Genomic DNA, 10,934 nt, shown 5'->3' with positions numbered 1-10,934 from the left:
GCTTTATCGGAGGTGGCCCGGGACTATGGATTGAATACTACATGTATAGCGGGGTCAGCTAATGTAGGTCAGGTAATTGAATGTTGAGGGAATCGCAAGTCAAGCGAACCGAATGTCAAGACATTTGGACGTGAAAATAACCGAATCTTATGACAATTGAATGTCAAGATAATGTCTAAATAACGACACAATTGTAACATTATGAAACAATGACAAAATAATATTGTAACAATTACACAATAATGAAATAATTAAGAAATAAAGTTGAAATAATGAAACAATAGCAGTACGATGCTGCAGTAATAACACCATAATGGAATAAGCGCAAAATAATGTTTAAATACAGACCAAATAACCGAATAATGACCAAATAATAACCAAACAAGTTTCCAAATAAAGACCAAACAACTAAACAATGTTCAAATAATGACACCAAGCTAATATTGGCGGTATTCTCACCCCATAGCAGGTCGATTGGATCGGACGATTTCTTTTGTTTCCAATTCGTTGTATGCCTAGAAACATGGCAACGTTGTTTTTGGTGAATATATAACATGTTCTGTTCCAATAAAGGATTTTGATATGCATAACAATTCCTTACTGAAACATTTCCTGTACTCTCTAAAATTTAACAATGCCACTAGCCCAAGATGGACTTTCTGTTCAACGCGTTGTTGGATGTTCACCTCAATGTACGCAAAAACACACTCTCGAACTCGACAATATTCACGTTGAGACCACTAAGCAAATAGATGGAAATTCCAGTTGCATAAAATTTATTTATTAAATCATGAAGATTGATGATTCGATTGCTGGCCGGGATAGCTGATATATAACTGTATATAACAGCCAGACACTGACAAGTAAGTAGGTTGGTACTAGTAAACAGTCCCGGACATAGTCAATATGGGAGTCTGAATCAGTTAGCCCCTGAAGATAGCGTCATCACACAGTATTCCAGTAATGATTGAATTTCACACAAGTCTTATGCTTACAAATAATCTCATAATTATTGACAAGTTGACAATCCCTAATATTGCTAAATCGCCAGTTGTGAACTTTATCAGGATTCCCGCATGAAGTTACACAGATAGAGAAAATGCATAATTCTAGTTAGATAGATAAAAACATACACTGTAGTACAGTCGTGTGTCAAGTATCGACGACAAAATTACACAGCACATTCCTAACAGATGTTAGCCAAGTTCTAAAGAATGTTTTCGCCGTACGTATTGCTAGTATCGCCCCTGATAATCTAAGACCTTAGAAAGTTAGCCATGTATGCTTGTTCGTTGTCTCCATAAATCACTATGGTATGATTATAGACGTTTTTATAAATCGCTCATAGCCACAGGATTTCAACAGGTCATTGAACAAATTAGGAAGGATACATTTTCAATATTCAACTACGTAAATTCGCGGGATACAGTTAGTGGTGGTGTTGTTCCAGTTACCAATGTGGTGGCTGCGTCTCGTCAATGAAATTCGTCGCCATTTTACATTCAACTATTGCTAGTTAGTTAACATGTGTAATGCAACAGGCGATGCAACATAATCACTAGCTTGGGTTTTATTGAATTTGATGTTGCAGAAAGAATAACCATGTTTTAAATCCACTGCTTTGTGAAGAAAATATTAGGCTCAATATTAGTTGTGTTCACGTTACACCATGGTTACACGAAGTACGGGCTAAGATTTAAGCTGATTTAGACTTATCTAGCATATTTGCATTTCGGCTAAACCCAATTGCGTCCACGCACAGGGAGGGCCAGTCGTTAGCACGGGCTAAGGGGTGCCATTAGTCGGTGACCTTTGGTAAGCCGCTATTTACGAACGAAAAACGGATGAAACGCGCAAGGTTCTATTTCTGCTGCTGGCATGTTTCGTTCCCGGGTTTCGTTCTAATTTTGAAGCGACGTGCACAGGAACACGAGAGGAGACGGACCCAACTTATTTGGATGCACATAAACAGTATATAACGGGCGTAACAGAATACAGAGTTTTATTAATGCATGTCGTAGACAGTGAACCAAATTTATGTTGTCTACGATTGGAGCTGCTGTACGCTCTACTACAGCGACCCGATTAGTGTGGAAGCGAGCGCGGAGTAATGACTGGTGGAATAGTGTCGTTATACGAACATGGGACAATTTTTATACCCAAAGGTCGCCGCCGAGGGCGCTTAGCCCTAGGCTAAGCGTTCGCGCATACTTGGTTAGCCCGTGCTAAGGTCTACACCGCGTCTTAAATTCGGATCAGATTTAACCCGTACTTAGCATTCCTTAGCCCGTGCTAAGCGTTCACGCACGTTTTCTTAGCACGGGCTAAGGAATTTAACCTCTTAGCCCGTGCTAAGGAGCTGTGCGTGAACGCAACTATTGAATAGCAGTTACTTTATCTATTAGCTATACAGGCTAAAATAAAACTAGCCTAAAAATGAAGCCTTGGCAGTACAGTGATTTTTTGAAATTACGTCAAATTGCGTAGAAAACTAAATACACCGAACAGAATACTAGTATATTAACACACATCACAAACCAGACAAAAAATAAAGTAACTACGGGCAGAAAAACTTTGTTTTACTCTCGCTACATATAATGCAGCTCGAACTTCTTGTCGATAACCTTATAAAACACGACTCGTGTCAAGATTGACTACAATTTTCCCACTGAGTGTTAACCGATCAGTAATGCACATCGACAATCGACGAGTACTTAAAGAGCCTGTGAAATGCCCACCATCACATTTCAGTTTTGGATTTGTGTTCCAATGAAAGACAGTTATTGATTATTGTTGTTGAAAATGATTCCTCGTATGCGAGTTAATTTGAGATATTACTCGTGTTTGTAGCGACGCCGACCTATTCTGAAACAGTAGACTTTTTCTGGCTTTCCGACTCTTGCTAAAGTAAGAGTGCGCCACCAAATTATGAAATAAGCCGGTCGAACTTTATTCATCCAAAGGGTCAGCTGAGACAACCCTTGGCTGCCCATTTCTCACCTTTATCTTACAAACTCCAAGTTGTGGCGACAAGCGACCAGCCAATCAGTCGCAGTCGTTAGCACGATCACGTGATTACCATGGTTGTGTCCCACGGTTAAAGACTTGCAATGTCGCAACTACTAAAAACAATGACATTGTAGTAAACAATCTAGCCTGACATGCAGGCGCGAGTAGCGCCATCGCCGGCCGATGGGCATCAGACGTCACTAACACCTGACAGAATAGTGTCTCGCAAAGTTCACGCCCACTTTCAATGAATATTCATTTTGGTTTGCCAGCACTTTATCACACATGTCCACAAAAAAACTCTGCCGTGAATGGTTACTCTTTGATGGCTGTCACTATCTCACGTTCCTGCAATTTAATTGGTACCGACCAAAAAACTCGTCAGGGCAAGTGAAAAACTACATCTTTCTGTCAGGCCACAGTCCCTCTATGATAGAGCATGGATTCTCATTTCCTCCATGGATAGAGGGACTGTGGTCAAGCGAGTGTTGGGGTTTGGATCACCGTTGAGGGCGCAACTCACGCGACCTAGACATGCTATAAACCATTTATTTATCAAATTCCTATAATATGTTCATAATGTCTACTCTAAAGTTGTTGATTTCAAACAATACTGCCAAGGCATGTGAACCAAATGTGCGTACATGTTATGGTAACAATACCTCATTTATGAAAGTACAACTTGGATTTAAAGACAAGTGCCGAAAAATAAAACCTAGATCAGTACCAACGCTTTTAAAAGAATCAGATTCCGAACCCGCCTATATCCATGGCGTCGGCTTTCGGGCAAGTGTTTCGGGGATCTGAATAACGTCTCTAGAGACCATATAGTTTGAGCTATGAAAGCGGTAACAATGACTAAACACAAAGCTCAGGTCAAACAGGAAATTACGCAGCACTCATTGGCTAGTAATTGTTTTCAATTTCGTCGTCTAAAAGTTGGTGAATAGACTGATGATCGGTGTTGAATGACGACTTCACATTTCTGTTATCTTTTCTTGCAATTCGAACTGCGTAATAAGTGGGCTGTCATTATGTTGCGACAAAGTAATTTTTAATGTGAAGTCGAAATTAGGACAATCACGCTTACACGAATAACACTGAATTGTTGCTCTCAATTATTTTAGTTATCCAATCAAAACTCCGCCATTCACGCACTTGCTCTTGTTGTGACCCAACGCGTACACCAGTTTTCAGAGGATGTTAATTTGGTCTCGCATTTAGTAACTGATTTACGAATTGATTCGCATCATTTTTTATTTCTCCATTTAATTGATCGTTATAGTTCACTGTTTAGAATGTTAAAAGAGTACCTCAATTTTAATTTGGAATCTTTTTTTACTTAGATGGAATACATCAGTTTATGGACATGCCCAGTAAACTGACAAAGAACGAGAAGACTGGCCATACGTCAAACTAGGAAAGCGTAGACAGATATCATGGAGAGTTCAGTGACGGCGACAATAGATGTTGGCACTTCAACCGACTACAATACAAGCGACTTCCGTTGGAGGCGACCAGCTAAAACAGAAGAGACGCATTTCGTATCTAACTCGACCCTATACGATAAACTAGATACAAGTTTATTATAATCCACTCGGGTGTACATGCTGACCAGCAAGTTCCCTGCATAAGTTACATTGGGTACGTCAAGTTTTAAAATACATAAAATTAAAAATTAGTAGAATACATTTTTTCCATTTTAAAAATGTACATTATACTGGGCAAACCTGGCGAACGTAGAGACTGCAGATGGATCAAATTTCCTAGTGTCATCTTGCCTTGTAGTAGAATTGTGAAAGCAGTGCAACTCTTGCAGATATTCAAATCGAACCAGTTAGACCGTTTCCCAGGAAAGTGTTTTGGGAGACGCATGGGATCTCATGCGAGTAACCCATCTCCTCGGGTGAAAACATTAGCTCAAATAACATTTAACAATTGGAGGTTATGTTAAATTTAAATAGACCGAGGCAAAGCTAAGTAGGAACAATTGCTATTTTTTGTTATCTTGACATTTTACACAGAACCGTTGGATTAGATGATGCTCTCCGAGAGGAATATACTTCAGTTACATTTAGATTCCGTTAGGTATTGCTAATCATGTAGCATGCACCAATCAACATGCATGTAAGGAGATAACATCTCGACATGCATCTTTGGGCAATAAACTGATCTAATCGACCCTCTAAGCAGGCGGAATTACCAGTACACAATACCCTGGGCGTAGTAGTACCAATAAACGTGTACATACATATACAGTGACAACGTAGCGAGTAGGTACGTCACGGTGGAAGTCTTTAGCGCGATGATAAATCCACCATGCGTTTGGAAAATGTGATGGATGTTATTAATTGTTGTCTATCAGAGAAAACTGTCCACCTTCACATTATTATATTGAAGGACAGTCCAGGAACACGTGGCCAGCTGATTGAAATTACATACCAATATATGGATGATTTGCGCCGAGTCTAATCACCCGAGAGTTCTTATTAGGAGGATCACAACAAATGCGTGCGTAAGTTTAATGGTTGAACATTACGAGAGTCAACACATTTTGACGTAAAGACATATTAAAGACATGGTTAATTCGGCCGTTGGACTTCTTTGAAACCAGATTTTATTCCATCTTATAATATGACCAGTGTGAATCTAGCCATCTGATTGGCTGAAGCCAGGGTTTATATCTGGCAATATATGACTCGGGCCCTGTTTGATGAATAATTAATAAAACAAAAAATGGAATAAACTGATTGAAATATGATAAATATTGTCGTCTGCAAGTCACTAGCGGCATTTTCAGAACATAGTAATTATGTCAGACTACGAGCCTCGGTTCAATTTTGATCTCAATTTCAAATGGGACTAGCTGGATCAAATTGACGCTACTGATGAAGAACTTCTTCAAGCTACAATTGAATGGGAGCAACAGAACGCCGGTGGTAATAACGAGCCAGATCAACAGATGCCGGTGTCTGCCAAAGGGCAAAGATTCCCAGAATTTTCTGAAGAAATGGTCGACAACTTGGCACCAAAGAAAAATGAAGTGAATACTAACGCCTCCACAAAATGGGGTGTGAAATTACTCAAACGTAAGTGTGATAAGTCAAAAAAAAAAAAAAATGACATATCGTAACTATAGTTTGTACCGGCGAACGGCGCAATTTTCATTGTTTGTAAACAATGCATTGAATGTTTGACTCCATGATGACTCAATTTACGTACTAAAATTACGTTTTTTTTGTATAGTGTGGTGTTCTGAACGGAAAATCGATCCAGCCTTCGAAATGATGGAGGTGGAAGTGCACATCTACACAATCGTATTCACGTAAATTGTTTTGCCTACTTCGAAATAGTGAACAATAAAAAGCGAAAGAGAACAATATCCATGGACAGACTATCGTATCAGATCAGCTCTTTAATTTAGTGAACATAGATGCATAACACTGACAATATCATAGAATCCCATGAACTATGATGGAATAGTCGTAGGTTGTTTAACACACTTCACAACTTGCTTGACAGTTCTGTAGCATGTACGCTGGGTTTCGAATACATTTTCCAATACTCTGCCAGAAACTGCAGCGAGTGTCATAGTCGTAACATGCACTACCTGAGAACACAATTAACATTGTAGTTAGACCATTGAGTGTTAGGTTTTGTGATAAATAGTTGTATACATTTTCTGGTGGTTTTCCTTTAAAAAACATCAACAAATAATAGTTTACCTTTAGGGTGCGGACTATTCCCATTACACTGTTCACAGCATTCATATATGCCGAGTGTGTCCCAATACAGTAGCCCTGACTGGCCCACCATTCGCAATTCACATTTGCATCTGTACAGGCTATTAACAATTGATATATTAAAAGTTGTTAGAGTGAATGCAGCAACCTAATACTGCGTGTAATTTGTATAATACTAGTCCAACCATTATGTCGAATGTATGAAAGGACAGGTTATAGTTATGAAGGCAGTCGCATAGCATGTCCAACAGTAAATTGTATTTGAATTACTATGGAAACGGGCACTCATAGTCTTGGACACAGTGCTCTCTGAATACGATTTCATAATGTACTAAGTGCAGTAAAACATAATCTATAATAGTGAGGAAGTTACAAGTATTCCATTACACACAATATAACATGTATAAAAACTATGTTATAACAATGGTCAAACATTTGCTCATAGTCCTAAGCTAATCATTGTCCGCGTGATAATATATTCTCTGCTCTGCTGCATAAGGCTTATTCTATTCCAGAAGCTTGCTGCCAGCACATGATCAATGGTGATTCAATTGTGGCACATCGAGAAGTTCCCAGAAGTATGTAGCTTGAACACGAGGGTCGGTTTCTCTTGGATGAACTGTGTAGAGAGATGACTGGTTCAATTTACTTGCCCTGAAGAACTAATTCAGCTTGACAGTAAATGATTATTTTAGGCAGTGCTGCGACCCACACTGACCTTTAACATTTGCAACTGTGGAAAGTGCTTGTCGGTGCTAGCTTCATATTTGAGGAAATCTATTTCTGTTGAAAATGTAGCAAGTATATTCGAAATTGATCAAGTCAGAGTCTAGTTTTGCTAATGCAGATACGTCTTCTGTGGGATTGTCACCAAATGTAAATAACATGCCCAACTGCAGATCCATTATTGCAAGTCCGATGACTGACAAGAGTTGACAAAAAATCAACTGAAAAGTACATGGGCCACAATGTATACAACAAGTAATGACACGTTTTGAATTTAATGAGCAAATATGTCATATCCTGCATACATCATTCTGAGTTTCTGTATGAAACCCAACGTTTTCATCAGAAAAATTACTTTGACGTCACTTTTGTAACAGTATTACAGCATTTAACATTTAACTCGTATCTGCAAAAAAGCTTTTGAATACTTCGACTAGTCATTCTTTATAAAACCCTAGTTAAATAGAAGACAGTCCCAATGAAATCTGTGTATGCACTTCAGGCCCGGACATGGTTAATACGCTCGGAAATGTACACCCCTAAATAAGTAGAGAGTGGAATATTACTGTAAAATTCACAGTAAAATTAAAACCATAATTTTAGTCTAGTATAAAGATGACGCGTAGTATTATATTCGAGACAACACTGTAGAAGAAGATGTTGTAGTATAATTTCAATTTCGGCTGGATCTATTATTGGAAGATAATTACTAAATTCAGTATTATTGATTACATCAGTATGTGAAATTCAAGGATTTGTTTTTTTGTCTGTTGCTTTTAACTTTCCTGTACACATTTAGCTCGATATAAAAGAAATACATCATCCCCAATCGGAAACTAGTCCATCATTTCTGGATGTGTTTAAACAGTCCTGTTAACCATAAACTGATGTTAACAATTATTCCCAAAAGTCTGTTCTTTCTTACTAGAATTATTTGTATTTGATGTCAAGTGAATGGTGGGGAAGTTTTTTTTTTTACTCTAACAAGCGCCACCGTGTAGCTATAGATATTTTACTATAAAAAGAAACGCCAAAATAAGGCATGGAATGTAAAACGTGCGATGCTGTACACATAAGTAGTTTAACATGGACTATAGGGACGACCATGAGGGCGCTGTTCATAATCGGATGCGATGACATCATACGAACAGCGCCCTCATGGTCGTCCCTATAGTCCATCTTTAGCATAAATAATGACGTCACAATGGGAATTCGTGCATAAATTAGCATAAATGAGGACCAATGCCGTAAAGGGATCATTTGAATGAGGATGACGTCACAATGGGATATTGTGAATACATTTGCATACATAAAATAGATGTGAATACGAGGTCGTGTCGAGGTCATCGTGACATTTGCATAAATTACTATCAATTTTTTTAATTATTTTTTTTTTGTGAATACGAGGTCGTGTCGAGGTCATCGTGAATACATTTGCATAAATTACCATCAATTTTTTTTAATTATTTTTAATTATTTTTTTAATTGGACAGGCGTGGACGAAAGATTTTCAGAATATATCGTAGAGGGCGCTCACACATACACACACACACACACACACACACACACGTTAATAAATACACGTCATTTTGAAAACTAATGGAGTTTATTGCACAAAAGAAGTAAACAAGAATGAAATATTGACATGGAGTATATATTTATGACATGGTTGAGTATTTTTTTAACGTCACAAAAAAACATACGATGTGAGTAAGGAAAATAGTTGCGTAGTGTATAAATGTTTAGCGTGATTAAATATTTCTTTGTTAACACCTCGAAAAATACGTAGATACATGTAAATGTGCGGCGTGGTTAAATTTATTTTTAATGCCACAAAAAATACGAGTACATAAACGATTCGATTAAAACACAGAAACGAGAAAAGCCAATAATAGTAAACATTGATCAATAAAAAATAATTCATTCTATATATACATATGTTGTTTATTTTTACATTTCTTACTTCCTTTCAATGAGTCAAGCAGTCTGTACACTTTTTTTTTTATTCCATCACTATAATCAGAATCGCTCATCTGTCGTACAAGAAAGAGAGAGAGAGAGAGGATAATATTAAAACCCGATAGTTATATAAAGAAAGTATAAGTTATGTGTTGAAAATTTAATAGTATGAATTATCCCGTAAAACTGCGGTCATCAATCCGCTAAAATGCAAAGTATGCAAAATCGGTTGATCGACGTACAGTTTGTTTTTCAAAAAATGGCGGACTACGCTACTATGAGTTAAAATGTATAATTACCTGATCGTTTCACAGAATAACTTTTGACATACATAATCATCACACGGAATGAGTTTACGGTGTAACGTAGCGATTTTCGTTTTTCCCCCCGACGAAGAAAATATGTCCTCGCTTCTTGCCAAAGATTCAAAGGCGGTAGACCAAGTTTGACCTTCCGTGAAAAGTTCATCTCATGGACACTACGAGTCATACAGGACGTATTGGCAACACATGGCTTGAAAGTATTTGATGATTGTAGATCCACGTACGAGAAATCTTATAAATTCCATGACATGACTACCGTACGAGTCATAATAGTCTTCGTGGTAAGGGTATTTCAGACAGAAAGTGGCCCAACGCGTTCCACTCGCGAATATCAACGGTGTTTGATATAAGCGATGTGTATCATTCCGAAGCACACTTGTGAATGCCAGTCTGAACTCAATCACAAGATTAAATGTAAGGCGTGTCTAGTCCTAAGTGTTCCCAACGTGAAATAGACCTCCCACGTAGATGATAAACAACAGATGTTGGTATATTTATGTTATCTAAAACATGAACACTCACAAACAGCCTGAGGGATATCGAGTTTCAAGTTGAAAGCGTGAATTTCGACCTGCGTGTATGGGATACTGATAACATGACTCGACATTCTGTTGACCCCGGCACTATCAGTCAATTCACTGACTTAAACCACAGTCACTCTACTAGGACGGTTAGGAAGCGCCGCGTCATTCTATTGTACCCACCCTTGTCTCCATAAACATTGAAACAAGAGAGGTGTTAACGAGTTAAGAAGTCATTAGCATTAAACAGGCGACGGAAAACACGCGATAAATCATGAGACAGTGCGAGAGTTGCGTCATTTTCCCCCACAAAGCATTGCAATACATGGCACTTTGACCTTTCAACGAAGAGCAGTCTCAAATGCGGAAATGAACATGCTTTGTATATACACGTTTTTCGCGAGAAAATCTTGCTGTCTTGTATGGCATTCTGAAATTATAAATAGTTAATAGAATACTATATTAGTGAATTTCCCCCAAAAGTCGCCCCTGTCTCGACTGAATCAAAACATGTTGAACGGGATTTGTATCAGTCGTCAAATAAAGCGAATGGAGGGATATGAAAGCACGACAATCAAAAATCTCTTTTGTCCAATTACCTCCTATGAAAACTATGCAATAAAGCAACACGGCGACCACCTCCATAGACGAAA

The 10,934-nt window shown here is 38.2% G+C and overlaps 1 long non-coding RNA gene across 1 annotated transcript; it reads right to left on the bottom strand.

Annotated features, from left to right (window-relative positions):
* Positions 1 to 9,401: 9,401 nt before the first annotated feature.
* Positions 9,402 to 10,371, bottom strand: LOC146741460 (uncharacterized). The gene is made up of 2 exons (XR_014929754.1): positions 9,737 to 10,371; positions 9,402 to 9,511 (listed from the first exon to the last, which is right to left on the bottom strand). It is a non-coding gene; the product is annotated as an uncharacterized LOC146741460 (long non-coding RNA).
* Between the last annotated feature and the right edge of the window lie 563 nt (positions 10,372 to 10,934).

Source organism: Saccoglossus kowalevskii, chromosome 6 (assembly GCF_978046115.1).
Source record: "Saccoglossus kowalevskii chromosome 6, keSacKowa6.1, whole genome shotgun sequence".
Classification (NCBI taxonomy): domain Eukaryota; kingdom Metazoa; phylum Hemichordata; class Enteropneusta; family Harrimaniidae; genus Saccoglossus; species Saccoglossus kowalevskii.
This window is presented reverse-complemented; position numbering and strand designations above follow the sequence as displayed.